Genomic DNA, 13,366 nt, shown 5'->3' on the forward strand with positions numbered 1-13,366 from the left:
AGACTCTGTGCAGACCTTTTGTCCCGACTCCGTGCCAACTAGACAGTCAGCAGGCAGAACAGTGTGGGCCGCCCAGCCTCCCCAGACCCACCGAGGTTTTAGTGAAACGGCTGAGAAGCCCTAGAGCTTTGTCATACTGTGTCAACAACTGATGTTCGTTAAACAAATGCTGTGACAGACACTGTAATTCGCTGTTCCATACCTAGAAGCAAAATGACATTAAGTCAACTATTTAAAGGTATTTGGAGCCATTTCACTGTAGATGTCAATAAAACAAATGCTTCCTGCCAGTAATGAAGTATCTGTGTCAGAGCACCCTCTCCATGCAGCTCAGGTCCATATTGCCATTTTAAGCAGGGCAGATCATCATTCCAAACACACTGTATTGTAGTTTGGGGACAAATCCAGCAGAACAACTCGGTACCGGCAGGGTCAGACACAGTGCTCTCGCCTCCTCCGCTCTATTACTAACCCTGAGGATGCTACTTGAGTTCATACAATTATTCGATAGATCATTTCACACGCCCATTACCCTCATCAGTTCTCAGGACCAGCCAGGAGCATAGTTAGCTCGCTTCCACCACAGGTTCGTTTCTTGGTTGTTCGGGCTTGTTTGTTTCCCTACATTGTGATATCAGCTCCCTAGAATGTGGTCCCAAATCAAACCACATAACTGTTTGTAAAGGTCTTCTGAATACACTTTGGATGCTACAGAGCTCGATCCATCCATGACACGGGATGGGTTCACACGCTCCTGTTCAGCAGTCCTAGGAGCAGTGCCAAGAGTCCCTGGTGATTTATACTTATGACTAAGTAATCAATGTGATAAGATAAATGTTCCCTTCCACCAGCCTAAATGGACTAGTCCTACCTCTTACTTCACAGAGCGGAATTTCCTAGTGCAACACCACATGTAAATAGTTACATATAATGTTTGCGTAAGATGTAGATAAATATAAAATGCACAGTCACATCCGAAATCCAGGATGGACAGCAGCCAGCAGCATTTAAAATGACAATAGTTCCTCTGAAGAGAGATAACACTGTAAATACAGTACAGCGGCAGCAGGTTGCATTTTTCCCCATCTAGTATGTTCAGATAAAGTAAGAAGCCAGCATACCTTAATTTATATTCTTCAAGTTGCAATTTTGAGCCTTCCAAAAGTATTAATGATATTCATTTTTACAAGCTCTGAAACGTTGGGGATAGACCTCTCAGGCCACTACCGGCGCTAACGAAACACTTGTTAAAAATAAACACATACTAAATCTACCTGGAATTTTACTGTATTGCTTACTAAGCATGCAACAACATGCTCAGCTTTTAATTTATAATGCAATAAAGCTTTCAAGCCTGAAGTCAAATTATTTAAGAACATTTCTGTTATCCTTCTCAGAATTCATTCATTTCTGATGAAGGAAAGATTAAATATAGGCTGGAAATATATCCATAATGTATATGTTCACAGAAACTGCCAGACATTTTCACATCATTAAATCATAACTGAAATAAGTACCATCACGTACAGCTACGAAACACGCACTGTCTGCAGCAGTAACGTCAGCTTCATCATCACGCCGGCTGCACCGTCTCGCTCTGCAGCGAGGGAACAATCGGCTGTTTGCACACAAGCAAACTTCCTGTGCTACCAGCGAGCTGACAATCTGCACGTGAAACACAAATAGTTTCCACTCTCAACCAACAGCTGAAGAGCCCTTGTGAAAAAGAAGAGCCAAAAATCAAGTAGTAGGGAAGACTAATTGTTCCAACCTACAGTGAAAACATCCAAATCAAGCCAATCCCAAAAATAAGTTTCTACTACACAGCTCTAAGAATGCAAACTACTTACAGAGCCTGTTCCTATCAAGACACCTTTAGCAGGCAGCCGAGAGCACGAGCAAACAGATCATCTTATGCCAGCAAGACAAAACCAGCACTGGCAAAGGACACAAAAGCCCAACTTCAGGTAAGCTCTGCTGCTACAGCCCCAAACCCCCACGTGGGAACTGTTCAGCCCAGGCTGCTCTCAGCTTAACCAACAGAAGAGCTTAAACCCTAACAAAGTCTTCTGTAAATACATATATACATATGTGATTAGAAACATCACCACTTAGTGCTGCTAAATACCTTTCAATTACCACACTTGCAAGCACTTGACCAGCATTAAGTAAACCTCACAAAGATACTCCTGAAGTATTGCTGTAATTTCTCCAATGTTTAAGGAAAGCTAAGGCAGACCAAGGTAAAGGAGCAAACCCATGTCAGATGGGCTTGAAATCCACAAAACCTGCTGTAAACACTTTGTTCATGCAGTTTCTCTCTAGAGCCATTAATTTTAGTGTGTAGTAGCCAACATATCTGCCTCAAATACATGGAAAAGGAATGGAGGAAGATATAGACATATATAGATATATGTTCACTGAAGTTCAAAACATCAGAACAACAGGTATTTCCAACTCTCCCAACCAGAAGAGGAAATAATGCTGAGAACTGTGCAGCCCAGTCAGCCTATGGACTCATCCCATCGGAAGCCGCTGCAGCTTCAAAGCGGCTCGTGAGGCGCAGGCTCCCGACCCGCAGGGTCCCGACGCAGACACCGCAGCACCCACGGGACCCGCGTCCTGCCCGCGCCTGCCAAGAACAAGCACAAACTCTGCCCTGGCTCAAAACATTTCACATTTTTCTAGTTGCAAAAATAACTACATTAGAAACATCTTTGTATTTTTTTCTGCCTCAAAATATGCTAAATAAGACTGTATATACATTGCCATGAAGTGTCCTTATACCAAATAAAATAACTGGTTTCCCCTACACATTCCTGAGTATCGGGAACCACCAACACCAGTTTTCCAAAAATCAGTGCAGCTCTTTGGTTGATATCCGTGCTCCCACACCACTGCACACAACACTGCATCTCCTTCCCACAGGGCGCAGTTTTCCCTGCAGAACACGATTCATTCCCCAGCGCCTGCAGATCCAGGCTATGGCGGAAAACAAAAAAGATCTGTTCTTTGTAAGTCTGCAGAGCTACTTTTATTACTGATTCTGATGACAGACAGGGTTAATGAAGTTCTTGCAGAGAACTCTCCCTTTCCTGGGCTAAATGCCCAAATTCTTTCAGGATTCACAAGACTTGTCTATTTAAATTGAGTCCAATTTTTTTTTTTTTCCTACAGAAAGGCCTGCACAGAATGTTCTGAAGAGAAATTTGGAATTAACCTTTCAAGGAAATTATAACTAGATGTGCAAGCTCTGCACAAGAGACAAATCACATTTCACACTATATTCTGCCCACTGTGTAGCAATTTTCTGTTATTCTAAAAAGCTTCAATGCTGAAGCATAAACTCAATAGTATCAGATTATTTAAAACCATAAGCTCACCCATGCAAACAAAAGTCTCCCATCCTGCCCACCCAGCATTTCTTCCCCACCCTCCCCAGACCCCACTGATCTCAGGTTAACACTGCGCTGTTTGAACCTTGAGGGAGCTGGAAGGAACAGGCTTTCTTTACCAGGACAACAGCTCCACAGCCTCACTTCCAGTTTCTCGTCTGAAAAGTCCGTGCTGTGGATCGCCAGGCGCCTTTGGGCCGTGCCCAGCTCACCAGCGGAGCGGTGACCAGAGACTGAGCCGTTTCTCAGCACACAGGTATGAGAAACCTGCCGAGTGGAGCAGCCCTGCCCTGCTCGCTCCTTCCCCCAAAACTGAGGTGCATCTCCCCGCTGATTTGCACGTATTACACAGTCCTGCAGACAATAGTAAAACAGCACTGCTGGCAGAGAGCACGAAACCAAAGAATTAACAGACGTTTGCAAAGGCCTGTACATTATGTTTTCAAAATGCAGCATCTGTTCTATCTGCCGCCAGATACCCACCTATCAGCCACAGCCATGATGAGAAGTACTTAGGGTTAAAGTGCTAACGCAATTAAAAGAGAGAAACAAAAAAGTCCAGCTGAGGCACAGAATGCAATTTAGCTTTCAGCAATCCTTGAACTAAGTAAAATGTAATTTTCCAACCATCTCGAATTACCAGTTTTTAAGAGTAATTATGCAGAACACAGCTGAAAATATCTACAATGGACTGGTTCATCAGCATTCAAAGACAACTGCTTGCCATCAGATACTTGCACAAACACAGAGGTTTGTTTCAGAAAAGAAACACAAATATTTACACTATTTCAAAATAACCTACAATATGGTTTATTAATATCAATGCAAATTATGTTGACATCTTATTAATACCTGTGAATCAAACACCACTACTCAGCACTAGAAATAAGTGAAGCAGCAAGCAACATGGCAAAGCAGAAAAATAAAAATTAAAGAGTGATGACAGCAAAGGATCGAATTGACCCGCTGTAAAACAAACCAGTTGAAAAAGCTACTGAGAAAAATATAAGTGAATATTGATATAGTAACTTACTTGGAAATAACATCAATTGCTGCGTGAAGTGTCCAGGTTGGACTGGAGTCAGAGATGGGGACAAACCACCCCCATCCTGACGCCGTGCTCTGCTCTGCTCCAACCCCTGGACAGCACCCCAAACCAAACATGGATCAGCACAGAGCTGTCAGCAGGACTGCCTGGAGCTGTGAGCGTTTGGGAAGCCAAGGGAGTGTGTGGGCAAGGGTTCTATAAAAACAGCAAAGCCCTTTGGTAGCACATGTTCCTGGGAGCGAACAGAGTTCCCACACCACAACCAAGAGCTGCAGGACAACTTGTTTTAAAGGAGTAAATGTGTGGAAAAGAGGAACACACGAAGAAAAATAAGGTATTTAAATAAATAGAAAATACTTATTAATGAATTTGCAACGTTTACGAGTTGGTTGACAGATACGGACCAGTTCAGATCAAACCATGGCAAGAGAGAGGCGAGTCCCAAGGCCCAGCAGCGTGAGCGCTGGGAGGCAGCGGCAGGACCGCACCAGGCAGTGCAGAGGGCAAACCAGCCTTTACATCCCAACCCCGCTACACTGCACTCAGCAAAACTGACAGCCACGTGCTCGCGGGCACCAGTAATTCATGCTACGGTAACAGCACGAAGGAAAAGCAATGGACAACAGCAACTGAGTTTGGAGAGAATTAATGCTACATATTGGACGCATGAACAAAAGGTACCCTGGTTACCAGTGCTGCTGGGTGACTTAAGAGTATATAGAAACTTAAATATGGTCCTGCGTAACAAATCAGAGTGTCTCCAGTGGGAAACTATATTGCCCTCATCATCTAGCTGCTTTTATCAAACTCATTAGTGCCATCTATGTCACCAAAAAAAAGAGCAAGCTGGCAGTCGGGTGGTGCCAACCTCAGAGGAACAGCGGGGCAGGTACCATGTGACCCCAGCAGTGTCTGATAAGACTCATGATGAATGATTCATCTGAAACTTCGCTTCCTCTGCAGCATCACACGCAAACAGGCTGTTAAAAGCACACAGGCAGCCCAGGCCCTGCCCAGCCTCCCCCCCACTGCAGCGTGTCCCGCCGACCGCCTCTCGCACAGCCCTCTCCACTAAGACCAGTCCCTCCGCAGAGCTGGTGCAGTGTTTGACTCACAGTTATCACTTTCATCAATACACAAGCGAAAATATTTAAACATTATTTGCAGCATTTTTTGCTGAAGTAGCTGCACCTCGGTTAACAGGACTTTTCTTCAGACAGAACTGCTTAAAGTTTTCCCTCTCCCTGCATTACTGATGAAGCACAAAAGCTAAAATAATTCATCATAGTCGCTTTAAAGTACAAACCAAGGAGGCTAAAAGAAACCCCAATAGATAAGTCACAGAGTAAGTTATTGCATACCTTAACATACAAAGAACTAAGAGCAAACACAGGTAAAGAACCATATCAAAGACTGTTTACCCTTGGATGGTAAAGTTCTTACAACTGACATTATGTTATAAATTGAGTAATTGACCCGCAAGGAAGTAAGGAGCTCAAGAGAGTTAAAAATTACCCTATAAATACCATAAAGATTAACAGATTTGTAATACCCACCCAAGAAGCACTTACTCTAAGTAGAATGATTATGAAAACACAGCAAGAATATTTACTACATAGTACCGAGTTCAGTATATACAGACTGCCACAAAAGGCAGCACTGGTTCTTAATATAGTGACAGCTGAAAGTCACCACTTAGATTTCCCAGCTGATTAAAGGGGAGCGTACAGACACACACGGTTGTGACTGATTTGCTTCTTTGCAATACATTCATATATTTTTAAAAACCTTTTCAAGGCTGTTCAGGGTTTTTTGTTCCAGTTTAACGGTTTTGAGACTTACATTTTGCACAACTCAACAGAACAGCTAATGAAACACCGACAGCATGAAAGAACCAAAGCAGCACTTCCATGAATGAAAGAGAAGGGCATTTTTGTGTCCACGTTTGCTGACACCTGTTCTACCCTGAGTCCCTGCTCTTGGAGGAAAGGAACCTTAGAATATCTACAACTTTTCTCTCCGTGTCCTCACTACAATGACATACATATGCCCCAAGAACCAGAACCCCCCACAAATTCTCTAGAACAGTGTTGACATTCAATGTTCCTATGCAAGAAACAAAGCATTCCAACAAGGAGCAAAGCCACTCCTTTTCGGGGTGGCATAGACAAGTGTCCACAAGGTTAGAACAGGAGCGAGACTTAAACTGAAATTCCTGAAAGGAATCATATTGAATGTACTATGAAGTTGCGATCCATCCTGTAGGTCAACATTCCCCAAATATTGCTCCATCTGCAGTGATCCTGATCTCGAGCTCCACAGTTAAAAACCACTAGGTTAAGGAAAAAGTTACTGTCTCAAGTAAAAGATGATGGTTTGCTCTAAGGAAAGAAGAAAAATTGGAGAAAAGTTATCCTGCACTACTTGAGCCAGCAAGCGCCTGGGGAGCGGGCACGGCCGGAACCGCTCGCACACCGGAGCAGCAATCCCAGCTACCCAGTGCCGGCTTCCCCCTCGGTACGGACTTCCCGCTCTGCTTCACGCACACCACGAGTTTTCAACAGGCTGGTGGATATTTCCCACCTCGAAGCAAGTGGGCTTCTCAAAGATCCAACGACAAAAGTAACTGGAGAACGGTATCTGTCGCTGAGCTCTGCAAAATGAAAGACTTGCAAACCCTGCGCAGGGTGTGGAGCAACACCTGCTCCGTCAGCAGGCAGGGCCGGGCGCGGGTCACAGCCCTTAGCACTTCGGTTTTTGATCCCTGGAATACTGGCGCACTAGGTGAGGCGACCGTGGTTCACGTGGATGCAGCACATGGAGGAGCAGGATGGTGAATGTGTCCCCCAAATGGGACAGCACAACCTGTCCTGGGGAATCCCACCCAGACCAAACACCAAAGGATGTTTTGGGCCCAAAAGGTGGGATGCTGTGTTGAAATGAGACACTGAGACCTCCTCAGGAAGGACCATCAGCTGTCTCCCAGCAATGCTGAAATGCATATCTGGGGACGCATCAGCCAGGCTGCTGACAGCCATTCATTTCGTAAATAGCTGTGGCAGCGCAAGACATTATCACCCCCTCCTCGAAGGAGAATCTGCCCTTCTCTCCAGCGTTGCCACACGCGGGTTTATCACCCTCCATTCCTTGGTGAGGCTGGTTTTGCGAGGGCTGAGCTCCCCAGAGGGCTGTGCCGGGGCCGTGCCAGCTCTCCCATCACGGCTGTGCCAGTGGCAACATGGCATCGGCGGCAGCTCTTCCACGGCTCCTTTCCAAAAGGGGTTTCTGGAACAGCCTCAGCGGCACCTCCATGCTTGGAAAAACAACATTTCAATGCAATTTCCAACCGATGTTACACAAACAATCCATCCACTGTTTGTTTTAAAGCATGTTACACATTATGTTGAGAGAAATCAGCGCAGAGGTGCAGCCACATTTTAAAGATACGGTGAACTGAAATATGCCCGGACCACAACACCTACCAGCTCCCGACAGAGACATCAGAATAGCTTCAGAATGAGAACTGCCTGAAATTACAACCAACACCACACAATACTTTGATAAAACGTCAAAATAAACTGCGCTCCTGAAAAGCAAAGGCACAGATCCATGAGGGGGTGCCTGAGCTCTGTCCCAAGGCAGCGGAGGGCCTGGCACCAGCGCGGGTTCTTACAGAGCTTGAGGCCAGAGCTGGAGACCTGAGCTACTCTGAGTAAATAAACACCAAATCTTTTAAAAGTGCCTCGGGATTGCAGGATACCTGTTAACAGTCCACAAAAAAAAAGAGATCATGAGAAAACAAGCATAAGGGAAAGCCTTGAGCCAGCAGCAGCAAATTTTTAGTTTAAAAAGAACAATCTTAACCACCTTCTGCATTTTTTGATCAGACATGTTGTAGCTATTTTAATAACTTTTATAATTGCCATGATGTACTAGCTCACAGAACAATAAAGCAGCATATCCCATTCACCGTGCAGAACTCAGTTCATGTCGCTCTGTGCACAAACTCCAGTTCTGCCATCTTGAGAGCTTAGCAGAGAACCCCCAGCTCTAACAAAAATCATCAGGCCTTTCGCACCCGCACTTGGACTCCATTAAAAATATGGATTTGCTCCATGCTGCTTTGACCATTTCTAATCTACCCAGTTTTGTTGTGTAAAAAACAGTACAAGAGCAGGGCAGCCAATTCCACCTCACCTACCGAAACCCAGCAGATCTGCACAGGTCACTCATCCACCCCAGCAGATCTGCACAGGTCACTCATCCACCCCAGCAGATCTGCACAGGTCACTCATCCAGCCCAGCAGATCTGCACAGGTCACTCACTCATCCACCCCAGCAGATCTGCACAGGTCACTCATCCACTACCTACAAGTCTTTTTCTTTTCTTTTTTTGAGATGTAATAAACAATACATTCTGACTGCTAAACGTGCATTTGGGAGGTTTCAAGAACACTTTGGAGTACAAAATTCCTAGAGTCTCATTCACTGACACCATTTGGTTTGAAACAGATAGAGTCTGCTCTTGGTTCACTTAAACGTGAAACAGGAAACTCAAATTTGAATAAAAGGTTGTATTACATTACTACTGGTTTTATATGGAAAGCTTTTTTCCTCTCCCATCTGTGACAGACAGCTGTTCACCGCCTGGAATCCGGGGGAGCAGACACTTAGAGTAGCACCAAGCTGCAGTAAACACTTTAGAAATTCAATTTCTTTAATTGAACTGACACCGTAAAATTATTTGCAATTTATTGCATCATGCCCCGTGATAAGCTGTATCGGGTGACTAAACACTGGAAGCTAAATACACTGTTTTAATTGAATTTTGAAAGATTTAAAAATGTTCCAAACCAATCCAAGAGGCTTCTCAGGCCTGTATAACAATGGCGCTTAAAGCGAGTCCAGATGTTTACATACTTAGCGCAGGTTAGAACTTGAACTAATCCTGATCCAATCCAACGTGTACATAAAAAATAAGCCAAGATAGAGGAACACCTATCTACCCATAAGGAAGACTTGACAGCTTTACAGACTGCTGCATCTGAACCACTATTAAAAATAACTCCCTGTGGTTTTCTGGTTTTAAACAAAACTCAGCTTAGCAGCTCTAGAGCCGCCCCCTCTGTCCCACAACACCCAGAACCTCCGCTCTCCCTGTCCCACGTTTCAGCAGCTAAAGGCAGCAGCTCCCGACTGGCCCTTAGCAGCACACACATCACCCCCAAACCGGTCAAAACCAGTCAGAAATTCTGTGTAATTCAGACACATGCAGCAGTTTCAACCTGCTGGAAACAAATGCTGCGATTTTGAAGTCAGTTTTTTCAATCTAGATTTTGCATGCAATTTTTTTGGCTTCTGTTTTTCTTCTTGAAAAAGAAAAATCCAGTCTGGGCCAGCACTACCTCTCAGTTTGAACACATTCTTCTTCTATCTCCTGCATACTAGTTTTTCTTTCCTCCTTTTAACTTCAGAGACCCAGCTCAACAGCGACACATGGAATCCAGAGTGGAGGAGCCCTAGAACACCCCCTCAGCAGCCCCCGGGGGGTCCGTTCCCCATGGGAAAAGGCAAAGACAAAACTACAGAAAACACAAACTGCCCTTTCAGCAACCACAAAGAGGAAAGTGGCTCAACCCTCTTATTTAATCAAACTTCCCACCCATTCATTTTTGGCTCCTTAGTTTTATACCAATATTCAGCAGGGCAGCCCTGGCACAGGAACAGCGAACGCAGGGAAACCACGCGGTTTGGTAGCCCCAATCTGTTCGATATGAGCTCAGCCATCCGGGGACTTTGCGTGACACGGGGACAAACCAAATCTTCCTGATTCTGTTATCCTCAGCTCTCAGATAAACCCTGCTTATCTTCTAGGGCACTTAAAGACGTACCAATGAAAAGCACAAGGAACTTGCTGAGTATTTGCATGTGCTTGTACTAAAGCTTTGCAAAGGGAAGGGTGAGTATAATAAACACTGAGTTAACAGGACTTAGAAGGAACTATTTTCAAGGCCTCTGCCTTTAACAGGACAAAGTGTTAATTCTGTCCGTTTTAGACAACCTCCAACTTCCACATGGGTTTATGCTGGGAAAGGACATTTTGTCCAGCGCAGAGCGGGGCACAGCCACACGTGAGCCTCCTGTGCCGCCACCCCGGCCGTGCCGGCGCACGGCACGGCGCCGCTCTCCTGCCTAAACCCACGCTTCCAGGGTCTTCAGTGATGAGTCGTATCAAGGTAATTGTGAACTATATTTCAGCTGCATGAATATTTAGTGTTTGCTTTCAATACTGCAGGAATGTTTTTCATGCATCTTTCATTTATAGCAGGTACATAGCTCACATAATTTCCCAAGTCAAGCACCTGCATAGGTGTACATGGAATTAGTCACCCTAATTCCCATAAAAGGTAAAACAGACTGGTTAAGTGAGTTTACAAGACAAATGCAGCAGTGTGTGTCGCAGGTGGAACGGCCATTCATGACCTCCTTAACCATAATTCTGTGCTCAGACCATATGCAGCATCATGGCCACTGGCCGTGCTGGTGAGTGTTGAATTGTAGCAATACCTGAGGAAGTTGCAACCAAAACATGTTCACTCACTGGTAGAGAGAAGCCCAACTTCTAAAATGAGGTTCCATGTATTTATTTTTTCCTCATTTGTTGGAGATTACCATGAACAATCTCTTCTGTAAACAACATTGTCTATGAAAAGCAAATTAGAATGATCAAAGCTAAAACACAAGTTGGGTACCAAGCTTGTTTCCTGTAAGGACTGCATCCCAACTCTGCTTTCAGTTGGGACAGAGCGAAAGCCAAGCCCCAGAGGTCACACTGACGCCCGCTTTCATGACTGTTTCTGAAATGCTCCTCTAGTAGCTCCTCTGCTCCTCTAGCAACACACGGTCAGTTTTCTTGCTTTAAATTCAGGGTGAACACATTTGATTCCTCCCCGCTGCCCCACTCAGTGGCAGCTCCAGCACATACAGTCCAGCCCATACTGCCATGTTGTTCATTGTACACACATTTTTCACAGCACTGAGGTTAAATATATTGGGTACCACATAAAATAGGAAAAGATGTTAAAGTACATCCGCTAATTTGTCTTCTACCCATGCAGAAAGCGTGTTCTGAAGGTGTGCACGAGGTGGGCTTGTTGGCAACTCCCTCCATTTTACAGCTAAGAAAGCAGGGGCAGAGTGGCAGAAAAGCCCACACAGGTATTTCTGGCTCCTATCCCTATGCAAAAACTAATACTTGTTTTACCCTGGGTAAACAAGCATTAATAAACCATTCAGCACGCAACAGGTAGGTCTGAATAAAGCCCAAAAGCACACTGAAGATAAATACCAGAATCTCCCACTGGTTTCTCTAGTACAGCTTCAGTTATTACAAGAAATGAGAAAGGCCAGTGTAGGCTCAATATTTTCAATGTACATTTAAGCAGGATACATTGACATAAAACTTTTCGGGTAGGATCACAGAAGGCCAAGTACTATTAAAAAAATATAAATCTGTTTCCCAATGCGGGCCTGGAATCCCAGTTACTGGAATCCAAGTTACTCATCTTCACCTGCCTTTCTCCCAGCAGAGCGAATCTGAAAAGGTCTGTTAAAACTCACATGCAAATGACATGTCTGTCCTCTCTTGTAAAATAGGTATTTGTGAAGTAACAGAATTCCAGAGGAAGAAGGGGAAATGAACAAGCACAAGTGTTCTACATGCTAAAAACTCACAAGGTTGATTCTGTTGTGACAAGTCCCCTTGGGGTGACAGCAGCCACCCACACCCCATCTACAAACCTCCATTCCCAGAGGATGCTCTTTTTCCACCATAATAAAAGTTTGTCCCAGCCCTCATTTTTTTAAGTCTCGGAGGCACAGAGCCATAGGAAACAGGGGCAGCCACATTCTTATCTAAAATAAGTTCCTTTTTTTTTCTCTGTTGTTGCTTAAAAGAATATGACTGCTGCAAAGAATGTCGACAGGGAAAAAACAACAGTGGAAAGAGTTTGACTCAACGTCAAGAGATGTCTCAAAAGTAAAAACTGTAGAAATGTTGCAGAAGTTAAACAGTTACAATGATTCACCAAACTGAACTTTTGAAGGAGACATAGAAATGACAGCAAGACAGTCACAGTGTGTCAGGAACTTGCATCACTGGACTTCTAATTGCTACAATATTTCCTATCAAACTACTTATACTGCAATAATGCCACAGGCAATCACCATTGGCAGAAATGTTCCGTGTGTGCGAACAGACAGACAAACAGATGGAGCTCAGAAATGCACCATTATTCTAAACAAGCATAAATCACACTTCGGACGGAATTACATCTTGGGGAAAAAAAAATGGTGTTTCATAGTTCAGCTCTAACATGTGCTCTCTCCAAAGCACCGCGGTAATCGCTGCAGCGCTGGGTTTATCTCCCAGCTCCGATCTTTGGAGAGGGCACAAGGGAGAGCGCCCTGGAGCGGGCGGGCTGCTCTCCGGGAGCTGCGGGCTGGGGAGCAGGAGGGAGCAGCAGCCGGAGGGTCCCGGCCCAGCGCCTCCCGGGGCTCTCGGTCCCAGCCCGGACAGAAGGAAACGCGCCCAGCGGGTCTCGGGGGGCAGGCACAGGGTGCCGGTGCGGGGGCTGCTCTGCTGGGGCACGTGTGCTCGGCAGCGCTGCTGCTTTTAATGGAGAAAAAAGCCCTCCCTCTGAAACACTCTGCGATGACACCAAACCACACGAATATTGGTATTTTTATACTGGTTTTAACTTTGCTCGAACCTTAACGCTGCCAGACTCCACTTCCCCGAGCGGAGCCGCTGCCGACGCGCCCGCCCTCCCGGTTCCGGTGCCGTTCTCCGTGCCGTTCCCGCTCCCCGCGGCTCCGCTCCCGCCCGGGCACGTGTCGGCCCCGGGGCCGGCGGCGGCAGCTC

The 13,366-nt window shown here is 45.3% G+C and overlaps 1 protein-coding gene across 3 annotated transcripts in view; it reads right to left on the reverse strand.

The window, feature by feature from the left end:
* The window catches only part of NEK6 (NIMA related kinase 6), a 49,543-nt gene that overhangs the window by 35,700 nt on the left and 477 nt on the right, over window positions 1-13,366 (reverse strand). The window contains exon 1 of one of the 3 annotated variants that reach the window (XM_021280173.2): window positions 4,429-4,585. The exons of the other annotated variants lie outside the window; for them this stretch is intronic. The gene's annotated coding sequence lies outside the window, so the exon portion shown is untranslated. Of the gene's footprint in view, window positions 1-4,428; window positions 4,586-13,366 lie in introns of those variants that run through there. 3 annotated transcript variants of the gene reach the window in all.

Source organism: Columba livia, chromosome 19 (genome assembly GCF_036013475.1).
Source record: "Columba livia isolate bColLiv1 breed racing homer chromosome 19, bColLiv1.pat.W.v2, whole genome shotgun sequence".
Classification (NCBI taxonomy): domain Eukaryota; kingdom Metazoa; phylum Chordata; class Aves; order Columbiformes; family Columbidae; genus Columba; species Columba livia.